This window comes from Pseudophryne corroboree, chromosome 9 (genome assembly GCF_028390025.1).
Source record: "Pseudophryne corroboree isolate aPseCor3 chromosome 9, aPseCor3.hap2, whole genome shotgun sequence".
In the NCBI taxonomy this organism is placed as follows: domain Eukaryota; kingdom Metazoa; phylum Chordata; class Amphibia; order Anura; family Myobatrachidae; genus Pseudophryne; species Pseudophryne corroboree.
Window position 1 is genome coordinate 20,095,824 of NC_086452.1, and position 21,140 is coordinate 20,116,963.

Consider the following 21,140-nt stretch of genomic DNA (forward strand, 5'->3'; position numbering starts at 1 on the left):
TTTTAATTGTCATATAACTCTATACTGTTTGAATAGAAAGAATTATCAGATGATGTAGAACAGAAAACATCAGATAGTTTTATACAGAGCCGGTAAACAATTGCAGAGTGATTAGGTGTTTTAAATCTTTGAATATGTTCCACAGCTGAGGACATTAAACAGTGCCTTTAAAAGTAACCTCAAGTGGGAGAGGAGGTACTACTTTGAAAAAGTCACGTGATCCGTGACGAAACGCGTCAGTCTCCGCCCCTTTTTCGAAGCTGCAGCAGTGTTCATCATTAAGCCACAGGTGAACTGTCCATTACAGCGGGAGCAGCACACGGGAATACAAAACGAATTACCCGTGGTCAGTCACCAGCAATAGCAACACCATTGCCGAAGCAGGCTCCAACCACAGAAGTCCGTTGCACCAATTCCTCCTACAAGTGTGAAGGAAGCTACAGTCGGTGATACCAAAAAGGCACCCCCCGTGCAACATCCGACACCGAGGACGCTCGGTTACCGGGGGTAGGACCACACCGCATTTCCAACAGGGAGGTAATCGGACTTAAATTGTCCAATGCTGCTATCTGCCAGTTCACCTTTATCATTCCAGCGTACTGCATTTACTGTTTGATTGCTACAAAGTAACAACACGCTGATGTCTCTCCAGGACAATCACATCTAGTGGAACCATTGACACATAAGTAACTTTTATTACAGCTCATTATACGCTGACACTTTTTTGGTCCTTAACAGGGACTTTTTTAGAATTATATGTGTCAACTGAAAACTGCTGGCCAGCACGTCAAATATAATATTTTATTTATTCTATTTTGATTTTATTAGGTTTACTAATCACATTAATATTGGTGTACTTATTAATTAATAAATTTTTATATCATTATACCGGCTCTGTATAGATTAATTGAGTATCCATTTTGAACACATGAGCGCTTCTCTCTCCTCTTTTTTCGTTATTTTAACAATATTCTACAGTCTGGTAAGTATAATTTGTGTAACATATCCTGCTAAATGTAACAAGTGGCTTCCTTAAATGTTGACAATAGCACTTGTGCCTAAATTTCCTTTAATTAGTCTGTACCTCAACCTTCCAGATGTCCGCTTTAAAAAAAGTATAACTGTTAAACATATCTGTGCTCTCTCTATATATAGATATACATCTCTGTAATCGCAACGGCTAGCTTTACTGTCTTGTTTCTGCAACAGGTGTAGTGCTGTATTTTATAATACGGTCTATGTGGCAAAAAAACACTGATTTCCCCCACCACAAATAGGCCAGTAACATACATTTGCAATTCTACATGGTGCAGATTTCAGTTGCATGTATTTGCAGACATATTAAGCTGCGCTAGCCTTACACAAAAGTAGTGGCTAACACAATGTACATCACTGTTCTGGATAGGATCAGTAGTCGGAAGATATGTGAATATTTGTAGCACATATTGGAGATTCTGGAAGTTCTCCAATTAGAAAAATGACCTAAAGTGGGTGCTATGATTATTAATTTATACAGTGCAGGCTCATTTACCGCTTGTTCCCAATTGTAAATGCGCAAATAAAACTGGGTCACAACGGTCTTTGAAAACTGCTGAGAACACTATTGTGACAGGACGGTACCGTACGAAAGCTTTCGCGTCCCGTTGTCTGCGCACAGAATGGAAGGTCAAGTCACACGAGGCCTGACCACATAGGGGATTCCCGCTTACCGTCAGTAACTGCCTGTTACTGACTCCACCCACTGCGTTGTGGGCGGGGTTTTGCTGCCACCACCAAACTCCTAACCTGCCGTGGCGTTTGGAACCACGGTTCTGCTCTGTATGTGCCGACGCACTGCCTTACCACACCTGTGTGGTGTTGACGAATCCCCACTAGCCACTTGCTAGGCCTCTACCGGTACCTTGGCGGAAGGCGGAGCTTGGAGACGTTCGGTGCTTCCCTGGACAGCCGGGGGACGGGGCTAGGTTTGGCCTAACCCTGTTGGTCACAAGATGAAGCAGTCTTCTTGAGGCAATGATGTTTATTTGCTCAATGATAACCTTTAAAAAGGCTCCTCCCTATTGCTAGGGGCAACAGCATACAATCAGATGTTTGCAGCAGAATAAGATGTTACAATACACCCTCCCATGGGCGAACTGCCCTCCTTGTATCCCTCTCCAAGACCCCTTACCACAGGGGGTAAGCCCACCCTGTGGTGCACAACCAATCAATGTTTACCCATGAGCTGTGCATGCCTTTGTCTCATGCACAGCTTACATTGTTCCCTATGGACAGTGGGGAGTGGTCGGTCTCCTTTGACTCCCATCTGGGAGGATCAGGATACGCCCCGGTGCCGTTCAGTCTGGCTGGGGGAAGTTTTCCCTCCTAAATCTGACTTCCAGAAACCTGCCCGGGACCCAGCTCACTGCCTGCAGCCTGGATTTGGGCTCCAGAGCTGGGCAGCCTGGCTCCCCGGTCCAGGTCTCTTGGCCACTACGGGTGATCTCCATGGAGCTCCAAGAAACCAATCGGCTTGTTTCATAGCTGAGCTGCTTCTCTCTCTCCCTGTGCCCCTTGGAAGTGTGAGGCTGGATGGGAAAGCATTCCGTTTTGGGGGAAAGGGTCTGGGAGAATCCATCAGCCTGCACAGCCATGGATTCCCCCCTCCTGGGACACACAACCAAGTAAGTGCAATTTACCTTTAAATACATCATATTTAAATACATGTGTTTCCCTTTAAATACACTCTGAGCCTGCACAGGCTCCACATACCTAGGCACTGCAGTGCCTTACAACACTCTAGACATGTTTTTACATTTAAAACAATGTGTTTATTTTTCTTTTTACACCCTGTCCCCTAGTCCTGCAGTCTGGCTGCTAGGACTCGGTCTGTGCTGGAGGTATGGGGCTGGCTTCCCCCATCCTCCAGCCTGTCTGCCTACATCTGCCCCTGAGTCTGGTAGGAGGGGCATAGATGGAGGAGCCAGCCTGCACTCTCCAACTCTTAAAATGCTAGTGGCTCCTAGTGGACCCGTCTATACCCCATGGTACTAATGTGGACCCCAGCATCCTCTACGGCCTACGAGAAAAGGATTTACCGGTAGGTAATTAAAATCCTATTTATTCGCAGGTATTGTACTCTGTCTGGTTTCATCGTACTAAACCGCTCTCTGTTGCATTTGTGTATAATGTTTAACTTGTAGGGCAGTAAATCTGGGGACGCTCCTGCATCCTGCAGGGCATGCGCAACGGATTTACCTGAGGGGGAAGTTTTATGTGATTGTCTGTGTACTATGTCTCGTGCATCTCCCAGACAGTCTGCAGCTCCTGTAATCAATCAGGAGCCAACCTGGGGGGATATTCAATTTTCCCACAATGATTGCGGGTGTAATGTGACACCGCCGAGGGCTATCTAATTAGCCCTGATAAGCCGGTGCGTGCCGCGACTTGTCAGGGAGAGACAGGCGAAGCAAAATGACCGATAACAGCCCCGTTCTATTTCACTGAACCTGTGTGTTTACGGGTGTAACTGCACTCGTTACCGGCCGAGCTAATTAAATCAGGGGTTTTTACTCCTGATGTCTCTTCGGGGGCAAATTGAATATCCCCCCTGGGATGCGTTCTCAATACTGGGTTCTCTAGTTGAATGCTTTATGCCCCCCTGTGGGACCACCTGTAACATTACAGTCACTGATGTCCCCATGGTTACTCCGCTTTGGGCGGGAAAATTTTACCTCACAGGTTGTAGCGTATGACTCAACCCTGACTCTGGGTCATCTAAGTGGGCTGCTTCCTCCTCCCTATCCAATAATCTCTCAGATGTTTTATCTGCAGAGAGGGATGATCATGCCGTCCTGTCAGTCCCTATATTAGGTGTTTCTGACAAGGATTTTCCATTGCTAAATGATACCACTGCCCTTATGGTTACTGGGAAGCAAATCCTACAAATCATGATAAGAGGATTCCCCCACTGTGGTTAAGCTGATATGTTCAAATGTCAGAGGGTAAATAAAACTCTGTTACCACAATCTGACCATTAAGTGTATATCAGACAAGACCCCTGGTGTAATCCAGAGAAGACATTCCACCTGTCTACAACGGGCATTAGCTCGATATCCTCCCCCTGCAGAGTTATATAACAAATAGATAATTCACTGCTAGTGAACTAATGTGTCACCCATCGGGTGTCGTCCACTCTGCCTGTCACCACTGTCCCCTCACTGTAGGAACCGACAGGTTAGCGTGTGGAGGGATGCCTGAAGTCTATTACTCCCTTACAGGTGTTGTACATAGTGTTATGAACCACAAGCAGTGGTTCATTCCTGTTCACTTTCTGTTCATGTATTTTATGTTTTAGTTCTGTTGCAGGCCAGGATTTCCATTGTATTGGTTTAGAAGACTCTTGTTGGCCGCCGGTGGTGAGTCTGTGTTACTGCAGCTTGTTTCTATGTGTTTAGTCTCACCTGTTAGATATTTGCTCATTATGTGGTGAGTCTCTGTACTGCAGTCTGGCTCTTGTCTGTGTACATCACCTGCCTGTATTTTGGCTATTACAGTGTGCCTGGCCTCCAGCCATCCTGATTAGGGCTTGTTCCCTTTTCTCCTTCATCCACTAGGGGCCACTGGAGCGTAGTTACAATGGGGAAATAGTAGGTAGTGATTGGGAGCTGGCACTTTAAAATTCTCACACTGTGGCTAGCTCCTCCCCTACTATCTCCCCTCCAAGCCAGTCTTAGTTTAGTGCCCGAGGTAGCTGGTTCACTTGGGTTTAGCTGAAGAATTTTTTTCCTTTTTCTTTATTATTTTATTTTTCTTTCACACACGCACAGACTGGCAGCTCTGCCACTGCCAGTTTGCACCGTGGGAGCTGCCGGCGGGGTCCCATCGCAGCTGCGTGCGGCTCGGGATGGGCCCCGGCTGAGGGAGACACTGAGCTCTCCTGAGTTGGCGGACACCGCTGCGTGCGGCGCGTGTCGGGACCACTCCATCCAGCAGAAGATTCCGGCAGCATGGCAGTGGTAAGTCTAAAAAGGGGCCGGACACCGCTGCGTGCGGCGCGTGTCGGGGCCGTTCTGTCGAGCAGTGTACAACGCCTGACGGAACTACGGGAAAGCGGTGAGTACAATCTCCCCCCTCCTCCAGACTGATTTATATTATACTGTCAGTTTTAGTGACCCCTATACTCCCCAGTCATAGACAGGCTGGAGGGTATTAAAGGCGCATTTTGTATGTTTTACACATTAGGGAGGTTTCAGCCCGCTCTAAGCGGGCTCAGCGCTCTCCACTCCCCGGCTGCAGCATACAGGCAGCCGGGTGATACAGTCCTGTCACAGATTTAACAAGTGTCTTCACAGCTGATAGAGAACTTATGACTGGTGGGTTATTGTGAGACTTGTAGTTCCACAGTAACTGGTATCTACAAGATCAAAATATATATATACATTTTATTTCTTTATCATCCACTAGGGGTCACTGGAGTACTCTTGGGATATGGACGGGCGTAGCCGAACAAAGGCACTGAATATTTAAATTTAGGACTCTCCCCCCCCCTCCATATCCCCGAGTACCTCAGTGTACTCTCTCAGTGTTTTTTCGGTGCTCACAGCACGAACATTGGCTTGTGGTATAACCACACTTGGATTTTTAATTTTTATTTTTACACTTAGCACATCCCTTCCCAGTTTCTGGAAAAACATGGGTCCGGGATAGTGCCGCTGCACGGGCAGCGAATGGCGTGTCGGTCCTCACAAAGAGCACCCTCACAGGCGCTAAGCGCATGGCGTGTCGGTCCTCACAAAGAGCACCCTCACAGCCACAGGCAGACACTGTATCCTACTGCAACTGGACGGAGCTTACAGAAAGAAGCCCCGTCACAGCCAGGATGAAAGCCCCGTCACAATCTGGACGGAGCTTACAGAGTGCGGCACTACAAGGTATGGTGGGGGGTCAGGGCGGTCAGCTCACGCTGCCGCCCTGCTGTGTGGGGAAAGCCTTTATTGTTACCACCGCTTTGCCCGCCGCTTACAGCGCGCTCATTAGCAGGATACCCCGCTGAACGAAGAGAGCGGCCGCACGTCACTCACAGACGCCGGCCGCTCTCCCAGCCACTGTACCAGAACTCTGCCACTGTAGAAACGTATCCGAGCGGCCGCACGTCATTCAAAGACGCCGGCCGCTCTCCCAGCCACTGTACGCGAGCGCCGCCCAAGCAGCCACTCTGCGTACCCGTGTCTAAAGCTCCGAGCGGCCGTACGTCACTAAAGACGCCGGCCGCTCTTCCAGCGCTGCACCCGGCCACTGCTGTATGAGGCGCCGCCCGTTCTTCCGGAGGGCTCCCCGGCGCAATATAGCAGCGCTCCCCGGGTTTCCCTAGGCTCCCTGCACTCGCTTCCGGCCGCTGCACAGGGAGAAGCTAAAAGCTACATCACAAGCAGCGCGGCTGCAGGGGGGTGACGGTGAGTAAAGCCCATAGCAGCAGCAAAGGCTGCATGGGTTAAGAGACTGCTCAGTTTTAAATAAGAGACTGCTCAGTTTTAAACAAGTTATTGACCCATAGCAGCAGCAAAGGCTGCTTGGGAATAAGATATATTGGAAATAATACATCACTGCAGGCAGTGTTGAGTAAAGCCCATAGCAGCAGAAGGCTGCATGGGTTAAGAGACTGCTTAGTGTTTAAACAGTTAATGGAAATAACTGGAAGGCTAGCTAAAGCATAAGGCTGCAAGATAATGTATTGTAAACTGCACGGATTTTACTGTATAATAGACCTGTAACTGTAGAATAGGCTATTAAGCCTATATTAACACTGCAGCAGGTAACCTGTCCTGTGATTTTCAGTGGAAGCATGGCATGACGGTCATTTTAATCATTGCTGTTCTTACAGGTTATAATTCCAGAACATTCCGCCCATACACCTATACTCCACAAGGAGGCGCAGGGGTGTTAGTGGGAAGTTTTTGGTTCAGTTTCACATAAGTTAGCCATGTAATCTGTATTTCTACTTAATTCTAGAACATTCCTGCCCTACATCTCTAAGCCACCAGAGGCGCAGGGAAGTTAGTAGGAATTTGGTTCGGGTTTCATATGCCCATGTGAACTGCTTTTCACATAAAGAATACTTTGATTTCTCTTCATATCGAATAAATCTTTCGGTTTTTGCTAAAGATTTCCGAAGAGAGAAACAAGCTTGAGTTTCATATGAATAGGCTGTTCAGCAATAACATATATATATATGACACATAATAACTTCATTAAGCCGTGCAAGTGTCTGTCTGTTGCCTATTGTGGTGTCTGTCTACATAGCGAGTAGGGCTATAGTGCAGACTAAAAATAATTTTAAAAATCCTATGTTAACATTGGCAATTCAAATTAAAAGAGCGGTAACATCGGAGTCTCGGAATGTCTCCGCCAGCTCTAACAAAAGACAGTCTTTCCAAAGGGCCAATTTCCCTTTGGGTACCAGAGTGTTTATTTCACTGGTCTTATAATTTAATGCACGATTCTATGTCAAATTTCACACCGATAACTACGAGTGAGAAGGGTACATTAGTCCAGCACTCAGATAGTGCGGGGGCTTTTTAACAACCATACATAATCGTTTCCAAAAGGACGCGATCCGCCATTGGTAGATGATTTTCTGTCAAACATTATAAAAACCCAGGATACATTTGGGTCACTAGAATCTATGTATGAAACAATGACGATCACTGGTAAAAGAAGCTGCAGAGTATATCTGTAAAGCTTCTGCTAACGCCGGTTATTTTCATTGTCGCTAGTTAAGCGCGACAAGGCCAGAGCTTGTTTGCTCATAAATTTGATATACTTGTAACGGTATTTTATCCCTTTATGATATTCAGCCATTACCGCATACAGTATACTTGTAACGGCGTTTTATCCCTTTATAAGAAACAGTCACGCCTTGTAACGACAGGACGTTACAGTCAGCAAGCCAGTGGTTTGATGACCTCTTTTACAATTGTGGAAGCGCGTCTTTACATGTTACATTTGCGAGGTTTCAGGACTTCAACTCATACATGTCTCAGCTATTTACAGCTTAAAGTACAAAACTGCCTCTGTCGAACGGTTTGGCAGGTTGTCATTTAGTCTTTGCTGGTTTATAAACCAGGCAGTAGTACGCCAACAGAGTCAGAGTTACTTATTCCCTTCTGTTTGAGCAAAACCAAACAGCTCCGTCGCAATATCAATCAGCAAGTCATTTACTACAGTTAGAAAATGGATTTTCTGCGGTTAGTATTTGCTTATTGGAGCCACAAAATTTGCATAATTGCATTTGATCTTCACAATGCGTATTTACCCAGTCCGGTTTGTTCATCACAGGTTCTAGCGTTTGCAAATCGCCACAACCATTAACCATTTCATGTCTACCGTTGCTTATCGCTTTGGGTATTTACCAAAGTGATGTTGGGATGATAGCTCATCTCACATAAGAACTCTGTCTCAACAAAGTTCCTCTAACTTGCGCTACTAAGGTATACTGCGGTAGCAGATCAAGTTCGAAAACAATCGCATCTAATTCCGTCTAAACGATGTCAATTCCTAGGTAAGATTATAAATACGGTAAATCAAAGACTTTTACCTACTACACCAGCAAGAACAAATGTACATCTAGTAATTAGCACAAAACACGCACACTAGCGGTACATTGGTGTATTCACCTATTAAGAATAAAGATGTGTTTTCAATTTAGTTCGCCACCCTTCACTCGCGTTTCCCACAGAGGGACAAGGGTGCATATACTCTGGACGACAGTCGCAGAGGGTCAGGATTTGTAGTTAAAATCAGCGACAAAGGTTCTAAAACACGACAGATTGCGGTCGATAAATGTCCTAGAACTCTGTGCATTTTACAATGCAATACATGATTCGCTTTCAGTCTGACCAGGGATATACTCTGGTTTCTCTTCAGAACGAATAAATCTTTCGCCTTTTACTAAAGATTTCCGTGGAGAGGAACAACCGTGAGTTTCATGTAAATTTTTGATGCCTGCCTCACGCTGGCCTTAAGCAGTCAAACAAGGCAACGGCAGTTGCATACACAACAACCAGTGAGAACCAAGAAGCCGCATGGCAATGCGGCATGAGAACCAAGAAGCCGCATGGCAATGCGGCATGTGACTCAAATCCTCAATGGCTCAGAACACCATTATGTGAAAATGTCAAGAGATCATTCCGTGAGTGGACATCTGTTAGACAGAGGATCTCACCCGTCAGGATTTGGATCCTGAAAACTGGACATTAAATCCAGAGGTGTGTCATATGTGAGTCCACAGAAGGGGGTTACCCTCAAGTATACATGATGGCATCTCGCCACAATTAGAAAAGCTCAGTATGTGTACAAAACAGATCACAAGGGCAGTGGCGGTGGAGTCTCTCACATTCATGTGGTCATTCAGCATCGTGTATCTGGCTCCACCATTTTCCGCTGCTCTCTCCGTTGCCAAAACGGATCATAAGACAGTTTGTCACAGTCATACTGGTGGTATCTCATGGGTTTCGGAGAAGTTTGCTTCTCGAATTTTCAAGGAATACTTGCACACGATCTTGGCCCGCTCATAATACGTCCAACCTGTTACATCAGGGAACGTTAGTTTACCCATAGTTACCTATGTACCTATTATCTATGTACCGCAGCTGCGGTTGACGGGGTGAGGGTTCAGACCGCCCTCTTAAGAAATAGAGCATTACAGTATCGGTTATACCAACCATGTTACGAAATAGTAAGCCGCTTAAGGCAGCTCATTATTACAAAATTTCGTGTGCTTACATAGGTTGTAAACCTCGGAAGTTTCCAACATCATCCTTCAAGTTACCCGTATTCTGTTAAACGGGGTGGGATGGAAAACTGAGTTGATCTGCACTAAGAGTGCAGGTATCTGTGTGGTAAACTTATTTTCAAAGACGTTTGCCTCTATTTGCGTCTGTACACATCTTTCTACAAGGTGTCATCAAAGTTCAGACTCTATTTATCCCACCTACAGCGCCAGGCGACTTGAAGTTGGGTTCAGATTTCTTACAGTTTTCATATTTTGAACCTTTTCAACAAATGGGAATTAAGTTTCTCACTTTGGAAAACATTTTTCTTCTAGCCTTGGCTTCGGCAAGGGTTTTGTTTTCATATTTGGGTGCCTTGTATTCCAAGCCACCGTATTTGAGTTTTCTCATGACAAAGCAGATCTTCGGACGAATCACGCTTTCGTATTCTTCACATCAATATACCAATAGGGGTTCCTGTGTGGACAGCACATTCTAGAATTCTGAATGTGGTACACGCATTACGCGTTTATATATGTCCCGAACGTCAACAGTACGTGATATGAATCCGTTGTTTGTTCTCTATGATACTGCCAACTGGGGTTAGCCAGTTTCTCAGCAGACATTATCCAGTTGGGTAATAATAATGACTACAAGTCAGGCTTACTTTAAGGCTAAGTTACAATCGCCTACGTCAGTAATAGCTCATCCCACAGGTTCTGTGGGAATGTCAGACCCAGTGGGTCGTGGAGCGTCTAAAACGCGGCTATATAGCCTTCATGTGCACCACGTTTGTGCACGTTTACACGTTATAAATGGTGGCGCCATCAGCATCTAGCTTTGGGCTGCCTACTGTTACAAGTATCAAACAGCTCTCCCGCCCACGAGGGAAGCTTTGGTACGTCCCAAGAGTACTCCAGTGACCCCTAGTGGATGATAAAGAAAATAGGATTTTGGTACTTACCAGGTAAATCCTTTTCTTTGAATCCATAGGGGGCACTGGACGCCCACCCAGAGCAGTTTTACCTGGGTTGTTTTAAGCTCAAGGGAGCTTAGGGTAACAAGTTTTACTTGATTGATATTAAGCTCAGAGGAGCTTATGGTAACACATTTTCACCGATTGGTTCAAATTATAAAGTTCTATCGGTTATGGTGTCAACTGTTTAGTTGACAGTAAGGTTATGGGTCAACATTGTTGTTGTCCGTTATGTTATAGGTATTCTCCATTGTCAACCTCTCTATATCGTTCCTGTTCGCTCAGTAAAAAACACTGAGAGAGTACACTGAGGTACTCGGGGATATGGAGGGGGGGGAGAGTCCTAAATTTAAATATTCAGTGCCTTTGTTCGGCTACGCCCGTCCATATCCCAAGAGTACTCCAGTGCCCCCTATGGATTCAAAGAAAAGGATTTACCTGGTAAGTACCAAAATCCTATTTTTTTTCCCCGATTATTATTTTTTTTACAGGAGGGGGCGGAGCTAACTCCCGCTTCGTGCAGCGGGCTAGGCGCTCACCGCTCCCCGGCCGCAGCATACAGGCGGCCGGGGAGATACAGGGCGCTTCCCGCTTACTTACACTGCAGCGGGTTTCATTTTCAAATTGGGCGCCGAAGCGGAGGGGCGGAGCTAACTCCCGCTCTGTACGGCGGGCTCAGCGCTCTCCGCCCCCCGGCCGCTACAGCTCCCCGGCCGCTGCAGCAGCGCGTACAGGTCCTTCCCCGGCCGCTACAGCACCTCCGCTCCCCGGCCGCTGCAGCAGCGCATACAGGTCGATCCCCGGCCGCTTCAACACCGCCGCATCTCCGGGCTGTTACAACAAGGTCCCCCGGGCCGCTGCAAGGCAGTTATTTTACAGGTAACGGTGGGGGTGAAGCTCATTCCCGCTTTGCTCAGCGGGCTCCCGGCGGCGGTTCCCATCGCTCAGGGTCAGGCAACATAGCCTGTCTTAGGGGGATTTTAGTTTTCTCTGTGGGCGACATTCCTCCCTGCAGAGGAGTCCTTTGCCAGGCATATTATAAAGGCTGTAGATCAGGGAGCCTGCTCTATTACAGGAGCTGGGGCTCAGTTCATTAATGATTGAAATCTAGTATGCAATATTTATTTACAGTATTTCATATTCACTGTGTGAGTGAGTGTGTGTGTGTGTGTATATAGATATATATACATATATATATGTGTATATATATGCAGGCAATACCATATATAGGGTAGAACACTTCCGCAATGTTTTATAATAACAAAATACCGAAAACATCTGGTGCACCTTAATTAGCGGTACACTACAGCCTTCCCTTTATTATTCCTGGGTGTCACTGGGTACAAATGATATTGGTAATTTGGGGAATGTGTATATATCAGACAGTGTGGCTCAGCACACTAATCCCCTAAACACCCAACCACAGAGGCCTGGGTCCAAGTACCTCCACAGATACTTTAAGGCATCAGACAAATAGCGCTGCGACTCGGTACGCTAGTAGCGGGTATATGAACAGGAGGACCAGGGTTTGAATCCCAACAAAAAGAGCTCCTATAGCCTAGTGGCTAAGACTCCTGTCCCACAGCGCAGCGCTACTGGTTCAGGTCTCCGCTGCTCCAGACAGTTTATTTGCATCGTGTCGGTCACTACACGTTATAGTGCAGACCTTACATAGGGCTCTGTTTATTTAACCCACCTTTTCTCCTTTCGTTTGTCTCACCGGGGACAGTCAAAGAAAGTATGTGGTGAAGCCATCTGCTTAGCCCTCCACGCACCTGCAGGACACTCCTGTTTGAACAGCTCAGATTATACAGGTAATGTCACTGTTAACCAGAGACCTTGTACGTCATTTCCCCTCTCCAGGTTTCTAGATGAACCTTGATAGCCTTCCATGTTACACGGCTCAGCGGTGGAAAGGCCTCTCTTGGAGAAGGCGAGAGATGTCCAGGATACGGAGGATGTCTGGTTTCGGTGCAGTCTGAACCTGTGTCTCAGAATATCCAGGTGCATTATACAGCAGTTCGTCTAATACTGCAGGTAAGGGAGGCGGACACGTCAGGTCCATCACGACGCCGATGATGAAATGGTCCAGTTTCGGATGGGCTGCGCAGGCTCCGGTAGGAGGCTTACAGACACCCGAATGCAAAATTTCAGGTATCAAACTATGTTGGTTTTCCTATCCTTTCCCCGCAGACGGAAGGAAATGGCATCAGAACCTCTCCAGGTATACCCCTCAATGTATCACCGGTCCAACAAGCTGCCATTTTCCTGAGGCAACATTGCTCAGGTATCTATCGAAGACACATATACGGCAGCGGGGTTCTACCTTGTCCGGAACAGGTAGGTTGTGGAACAATTGTCCTCTAGGTTACAGGATATTTCGCATCAGGATCAATTGATACTTTGGGACAGATCAGAATCAGGGTTCTGCTTTTATATTCTTTTGAGGTCTCCACGTCTGCAGACTCGGAACCTGCATTCTCGCTTGGGCTGTCTTAACCCGACGACCTCTGGGGCTGCGACAGTGACAGGTGAACATGAAATCCTACGGGGCAGATGGTTCAGGGGAAGGAACTTTCTGCAGGATTTCTTGAACCATTGGAGGTAAGTCCACTTTTCTTTCTCCTACTACTGCCTCAGCTCCAAGACGGACCTTCACCGATCTTTCCGTGCCCTTTCAGGCTTCCGATTCCACACGGGCGATATCTCCGTTGCCAGGGAATCTCAGGGTAACAGGCTGAAGCAGAGGCTCAGGATCCTCGGTCCATTCTGATTTTAGGTCATCCTATACACCCACTACAGGTTAGACCTTCCTACCACCTGGAGGGGCCCAGGGTAGGCGCAGGTAGGTGGTCCTACGGGGAGATCTGAGAAGGCTTAGGCGGTTACAGACTAGATTTTGGAGTACAGCCGTCTCAGGAGTCCTTCGACATGGGTCGGCCGATTTACAAGGATAAGAGAGTCATAATGCAGGCGGTGCTCCATATGCTTCTAACCGCAAAGGGTGTTGATCCCTGTTTTTCACATATCATTTGAATCGGGACAGTTCTCAGGCCTTTGTTTTCTTTTCGTTCCAAAGCCAGTTGGCTCGGCCAGGCCTATTTTGTCCTTTAGAATCCTTTCAGTCTGTGACTGCTAGTTAACAAAACAAAAAAAAAAGGGGGTTTTAAGAGTCCCTTGTCTTCAGGGATACCTGTTTACTCATTTCCGTTGGGGTTTTCCGCATCTGGCTTTTCTCAGATTCCCATTGCAGGATACTCATTTTCACTGTCAGTCATTTCCATTCAGTCTCTCTTCCGCTCCCACAGGGTTCAGGAAGATCACAGAAGGGCAGGAAGTGACGTGGGTTCCCTAATGGGACAATCTACTGCTACAATCCCACTCTGTACATTAGGTGGCTTCTGAATTTCCGGAAGATCCAGGAGCTTCTGGTTCGACACGGATCCAATTTATGCTCCAAGTAGGCTTTTCTCAACACGGTCTGTCAGAGGATTTTTCTTTCCTCGGCACCAGGTACTCTATTTCTTAAGTCAGGTTGCGACGCAACGAGTGGTCGCCTACACTCCCCTCTGCCTACACTCCCCTCTGAGCGGAGGACAACAATCTTCTTTCCAGGTCAAGCCGCCAGGTCAGACTCCCGGGTGAGGGGACATTTCCCGGAGTTTTGTCAGCTGGTCCGCTGTTGGCGGAGATTTCGGATCGACCTCAGGGCGTTCTGACTGACTCTTTAACCCTTTCCTACTCTCGGACGTGAGCTCTGGTGGCAGTAGCCGAGGATGCCCTCAGGGCTCCTGGGAGTTTTCTGGTTATTCTATCCTGCCTCCTTTTCTATTTCTACCTCACTTTCGGTAACACAGGAGGGGAATATGCGTGCTAGTCCTCTCGGTGGCTCCGGTAGGGCCACGCAGGACTTGAAGATAAAGCTACACCTGTTGTCAGTAGAGGAGCCTTGGCTCCTACCTCGACTGAACTGTCTACTTCAACAGGGTCCTTTTTTTCTTTGTTCAATCTTACACTGGTCTTGTTTAACCGTGTGACTGTTCTCGAGACCTCAGAAGGGAGGAGTTCCCTAGTTCGGTTAGGCCTACTGGGCCCCGATTTCAGAAGTCTGTTACCTCTTTTCGCTTCTGCCCCTTTTGGAAAACTTTATCGGACATAATAAGGATAAAAGAGTTTCTCTAACGTCCTAAGTGGATGCTGGGGACTCCGCAAGGACCATGGGGAATAGCGGCTCCGTAGGAGACTGGGCACAAAAGTAAAGCTTTAGAACTACCTGGTGTGCACTGGCTCCTCCCCCTATGACCCTCCTCCAACCCTCAGTTAGATTTTTGTGCCCGAACGACGCCGACACGGATACTGACTCCAGTGTCGACGGTTAAGAGACAAAGGTGACTTCCAGTAGGGCCACACGTTACATGATGGAGGCAATGAAAAATGTTTTACACATTTCTGATAATACGAGTACCACCAAAAAGGGGTATTATGTTCGGTGAGGAAAAACTACCTGTAGTTTTCCTGAATATGAGAAATTAAATGAGGTGTGTGATGATGCGTGGGTTTCCCCCGATAACAACTGATAATTTCTAAAATGTTATTGGCATTATATCCTTTCCCGCCAGAGGTTAGGGTGCGTTGGGAAACACCCCCTAGGGTGGATAAAGCGCTCACACGCTTGTAAGGGCTCTACCCTCTCCTGAAATGGCCGCTCTTAAGGATCCTGCTGATAGAAAGCAGGAGGGTATCCTAAAATGTATTTACACACATACTGGTGTTATACTGCGACCAGCAATCGCCTCAGCCTGGATGTGCAGTGCTGGGTTGGCGTGGTCGGATTCCCTGACTGAAAATATTGATACCCTAGATAGGGACAGTATATTTTTGCCTATAGAGCATTTAAAAGATGCATTTCTATATATGCGTGATGCACAGCGGAATATTTGCCGACTGGCATCAAGTCTAAGTGCGTTGTCCATTTCTACCAGTAGAGGGTTATGGACACGACAGTGGTCAGGTGATGCGGATTTCAAATTGCCTTATTAAGGGGAGGAGTTATTTGGGGTCGGTCTTTCAGACCTGGTGGCCACGGCAACAGCTGGGAAATCCACGTTTGTACCCCAGGTCGCCTCTCAACATGAGAAGACGCCGTATTATCAGGCGCAGTCTTTTCGTGGACAAGCGGGCAAAAGGTCCCCCTTATTTCTGCCCCGTGACAGAGGGAGAGGAAAAAGGCTGCAGAAATCAGCCAGTTCCCAGGAACAGAAACCCTCTCCCGCCTCTGCCAAGCCCTCAGTATGACGCTGGGGCTTTACAAGCAGAATCAGGCACGGTGGGGGGCCCGTCTCAATGAATTTCAGCGCGCAGTGGGCTCACTCGCAAGTAGACCCCTGGATCCTTCAGGTGATATCTCAGGGGTACGAATTGGAATTCGAGACGTCTCCCCCTCGCCGTTTCCTAAAGTCGCCTTTACCGATGTCTCCTTCTGACAGGGAGACAGTTTTGGAAGCCATTCACAAGCTGTATTCCCAGCAGGTGATAATCAAGGTACCCCTCCTACAACAGGGAACGGGGTATTATTCCACACTGTTGTGGTACCGAAGCCGGATGGCTCGGTGAGACCGATTCTAAATCTAAAATCTTTGAACACTTACATACAGAGGTTCAAATTCAAGATTGAGTCACTCAGAGCAGTGATTGCGAACCTGGAAGAAGGGGACTACATGATGTCTCGGGACATCAAGGATGCTTACCTTCATGTCCAAATTTACCCTTCTCACCAAGGGTACCTCAGGTTTATGGTACAGAACTGTCACTATCAGTTCAGACGCTGCCGTATGGATGGTCCACGGCACCCCGGGTCTTTACCAAGGTAATGGCCGAAATGATGATATTCCTTCGAAGGAAGAGAATTTTAGTTATCCCTTACTTGGACGATTCCCTGATAAGGGTAAGATCCAGGGAACAGTTGGAGGTCGGTGTAGCACTATCTCAGGTAGTGTTGCGGCAGCACGATTGGATTCTCAATATTCCAAAAATCGCAGCTGGTTCTGACGACTCGTCTTCTGTTCCTAGGGATGATCCTGGACACAGTCCAGAAAAAGGTGTTTCTCCCGGAGGAGAAAGCCAGGGAGTTATCCGAGCTAGTCAGGAACCTCCTAAAACCGAGCCAAGTCTCAGTGCATCAATGCACAAGGGTTCTGGGTAAAATGGTGGCTTCCTACGAAGCAATCCCATTCGGCAGATTCCACGCAAGAACTTTCCAGTGGGACCTGCTGGACAAATGGTCCGGGTCGCATCTTCAGATGCATCAGCGGATAACCCTGTCACCAAGAACAAGGGTGTCCCTCCTGTGTTGGTTGCAGAGTGCTCATCTTCTAGAGGGCCGCAGATTCGGCATTCAGGACTGGGTCCTGGTGACCACGGATGCCAGCCTGCGAGGCTGGGGAGCAGTCACACAGGGAAGGAATTTCCAGGGCTTATGGTCAAGCCTGGAGACATCACTTCACATAAATATCCTGAAGCTAAGGGCCATTTACAATGCTCTAAGCTTAGCAAGACCTCTGCTTCAAGGTCAGCCGGTGTTGATCCAGTCGGACAACATCACGGCAGTCACCCACGTAAACAGACAGGGTGGCACAAGAAGCAGGAGGGCAATGGCAGAAGCTGCAAGGATTCTTCGCTGGGCGGAAAATCATGTGATAGCACTGTCAGCAATTCCGGGAGTGGACAACTGGGAAGCAGACTTCCTCAGCAGACACGACCTCCACCCGGGAGAGTGGGGGCTTCACCCAGAAGTCTTCCACATGATTATAAACCGTTGGGAAAAACTCGACAGGTATTGCGCCAGGTCAAGGGACCCTCAGGCAATAGCTGTAGACGCTCTGGTAACACCGTGGGTGTACCAGTCAGTGTATGTGTTCCCTCATCTGCCTCTCATACCCAAGGTACTGAGATTGATAAGATGGAGAGGAGTAAGCACTATATTCGTGGCTCCGGATTGGCCAAGAAGGACTTGGTAACCGGAACTTCAAGAGATGCTCACGGAGGATCCGTGGCCTCTACCTCTAAGAAGGGACCTGCTCCAGCAAGGACCCTGTCTGTTCCAAGACTTACCGCGGCTGCGTTTGACGGCATGGCGGTTGAACGCCAGATCCTGAAGGAAAAAAGGCATTCCGGATGAAGTCATCCCTATCCTGATCAAAGCCAGGAAGGATGTAACCGCAAAACATTATCACCGCATTTGGCGAAAATATGTTGCGTGGTGCGAGGCCAGTAAGGCCCGACGGAGGAAATTCAACTGGGTCGATTCCTACATTTCCTGCAAACAGGAGTGTCTATGGGCCTGAAATTGGGGTCCATTAAGGTTCAAATTTCGGCCCTGTCAATTTTCTTCCAAAAAGAACTAGCTTCAGTCCCTGAAGTTCAGACGTTGTAAAAGGGGTACTGCATATACAGCCTCCTTTTGTGCCTCCAGTGGCACCTTGGGATCTCAATGTAGTTTTTGGGTTCCAAAAGTCACATTGGTTTGAACCACTTAAATCTGTGGAGTTAAAATATCTCACATGGAAAGTGGTCATGCTATTGGCCCTGGCCTGGGCCAGGCGCGTGTCAGAATTGGCGGCTTTATCCTGTAAAAGCCCTTATCTGATTTTCCATTCGGACAGGGCGGAATTGAGGACTCGTCGTCAGTTTCTCCCTAAGGTGGTTTCAGCGTTTCACCTGAACCAACCTATTGTGGTGCCTGCGGCTATTAGGGACTTGGAGGACTCCAAGTTGCTAGACGTTGTCAGGGCCCTGAAAATATATGTTTCCAGGACGGCTGGAGTCAGAAAATCTGACTCGCTGTTTATCCTGTATGCACCCAACAAGCTGGGTGCTCCTGCTTCTAAGCAGACTATTGCTCGTTGGATTTGTAGTACAATTCAGCTTGCACATTCTGTGGCAGGCCTGCCACAGCCAAAAATCTGTAAATGCCCACTCCACAAGGAAGATGGGCTCATCTTGGGCGGCTGCCCGAGGGGTCTCGGCTTTACAACTTTGCCGAGCAGCTACTTGGTCAGGAGCAAATACGTTTGTAAAATTCTACAAATTTGATACCCTGGCTGAGGAGGACCTGGAGTTCTCTCATTTGGTGCTGCAGAGTCATCCGCACTCTCCCGCCCGTTTGGGAGCTTTGGTATAATCCCCATGGTCCTTACGGAGTCCCCAGCATCCACTTAGGACGTTAGAGAAAATAAGAATTTACTTACCGATAATTCTATTTCTCGTAGTCCGTAGTGGATGCTGGGCGCCCATCCCAAGTGCGGATTGTCTGCAATACTGGTACATAGTTATTGTTACCAAAAAATCGGGTTATTGCTGTAGTGAGCCATCTTTTCTAGAGGCTCCTCTGTTATCATGCTGTTAACTGGGTTTAGATCACGAGTTGTACGGTGTGATTGGTGTGGCTGGTATGAGTCTTACCCGGGATTCAAAATCCTTCCTTATTGTGTACGCTCGTCCGGGCACAGTATCCTAACTGAGGCTTGGAGGAGGGTCATAGGGGGAGGAGCCAGTGCACACCAGGTAGTTCTAAAGCTTTACTTTTGTGCCCAGTCTCCTGCGGAGCCGCTATTCCCCATGGTCCTTACGGAGTCCCCAGCATCCACTACGGACTACGAGAAATAGAATTATCGGTAAGTAAATTCTTATTTTTCCCCTTCCTTCAATTACCATTCACCCGTCATCTTCGGTTTCTCTGGGAAGTTTTGCTCCGATGCGCTTCAAACCACATTGACCTGAATTTTAGGTCTCTGCCTTTTTCGGTTTTCTTCCAAAAAGAGATTTGCCTGGCGGCCGTAAGTTCGGGCTCTCTTTCAGGGAGTACTCTATTGGCAACTCCCCAGGCTGAGCTTCGGCCTCAGCGGTCGTTTTTTTTCAAAAGGGGATGTCCGTTTTTCATATAAATCTGACACTACTGTTTTTCAATTCTCTTTGACTGTTGTCAGGGCTCGCCGACTCTCTCTACAGAGGTCTTAGGCTATTCGACGAAGTGTTTTTCTTCTTTGTTCTATACGATGCTCCCGTACTAAATAGCCGGGGTCCCAGCATATGCTGGGCTGTTGGATACATCTGACCATCAGACAGTCTTCTTGGCGGTTGCTCGGGAGCCTCCGTTTTCCATTTCAGCGCACTTTACGCGCGTTGTGGGACCTTCGTGGGCAGCTGCCCGTAGGGTCTCCATGTCTTATGTCGGGCGGCGACTATATGTCGTGCGGCTACTTGGTCGGACCGACATTCGTTTTGTCAAATTCTACAAGTTTGACACTTTTGCGGCCTCTGCATCACAGTTTGGCCGAGTTATTTTACAGGACTCTCAGCGCTCTCCCACCCGTTTTGGGAGCTCTGGGACGTCCCCATTGTAACTACGCTCCAGTGGCCCCTAGTGGATGAAGGAGAAATCAGGATTTTGGTACTTACCGATAAATCCCTTTCTCCGATTCCACAGGGGCCACTGGACGCCCGCCCAGCGCTGTTCCTCCTTGTATTTTGCTTAACGGTTTGCAGATCACCATATGACTGCTTGTTGAGTTTGGGCTAGCCGGTTGTTTGTTAGGTTCTGTTCCAGGTTTGGTCTGTGTTATCCTGGTTTACAGGGCTTCATTAACCTCCTCTACCTTACGGTTTGTTTTTTCCAGCTCTCCTCGGGCACAGTTTTACGTAGACTGGCTTGGAGGGGAGATAGTAGGGGAGGAGCTAGCCACAGTGTGAGAATTTTAAAGTGCCAGCTCCCAATCACTACCTACTATTTCCCCATTGTAACTACGCTCCAGTGGCCCCTGTGGAATCGGAGAAAGGGAGTTATCGGTAAGTACCAAAATCCTGATATTACCCAGCTAGCTCTGCAGTTCTGAGATGGTGATAGATGTTTGTTAAAGATACCTGTATGTTCCTGGTTTGTTTCATGTCCAATATTGTATCCGCATACCTCCCAACTTTTACCCTACCAGAAGAGGGACACATGCGCGGCTTCGCCCCAAAAGGGGGTGTGGCCTACGAAAAAGGGGTGTGGCTTCACGGAGGACCCGCGATCGCGAGCCACGCCCCCGTTTTCATCACTGAGTGGGGCATGCCCAGCGCTCTGTGAGCAGCTGGCATGCCCCCTCTGTCTCTAGTGAACAGCGTCTATTCACCGCTGCTCTGCTAAGCAGGGCAGCGAGTGATAGAGACTCCCAACTGCCCCCCCCCCCCTGCGGGACACTGTGGCCCGCGGGTGGGACAGCGGGACAGTCCCCCAAAAACGGGACTGTCCCGCGAAAATCGGGACAGTTGGGAGGTATGTATCAGTGTCCAGGCCCTGTTTGATAGTGCATACTCAGTTCTGGCAGAATCTGGAGTTTACTACTCTCCACCTGCATTCCTACCTTCAGTGAGAACCT

At 47.9% G+C, this 21,140-nt stretch overlaps 2 protein-coding genes and 2 non-coding genes across 12 annotated transcripts in view; 3 read left to right on the top strand and 1 right to left on the bottom strand.

The window, feature by feature from the left end:
- The window catches only part of FUBP1 (far upstream element binding protein 1), a 153,593-nt gene that overhangs the window by 41,250 nt on the left and 91,203 nt on the right, over positions 1-21,140 (top strand). The gene's annotated exons all lie outside the window — the stretch shown is intronic.
- NEXN (nexilin F-actin binding protein) overlaps positions 1-21,140 on the bottom strand; it is a 165,970-nt gene that overhangs the window by 7,276 nt on the left and 137,554 nt on the right. The gene's annotated exons all lie outside the window — the stretch shown is intronic.
- LOC134959546 (U5 spliceosomal RNA) lies at positions 7,094-7,204 on the top strand. Its single transcript, XR_010187566.1, has one exon. It is a non-coding gene; the product is annotated as a U5 spliceosomal RNA (small nuclear RNA).
- On the top strand, positions 8,885-8,998 carry LOC134959485 (U5 spliceosomal RNA). The gene has a single exon (XR_010187516.1). It is a non-coding gene; the product is annotated as a U5 spliceosomal RNA (small nuclear RNA).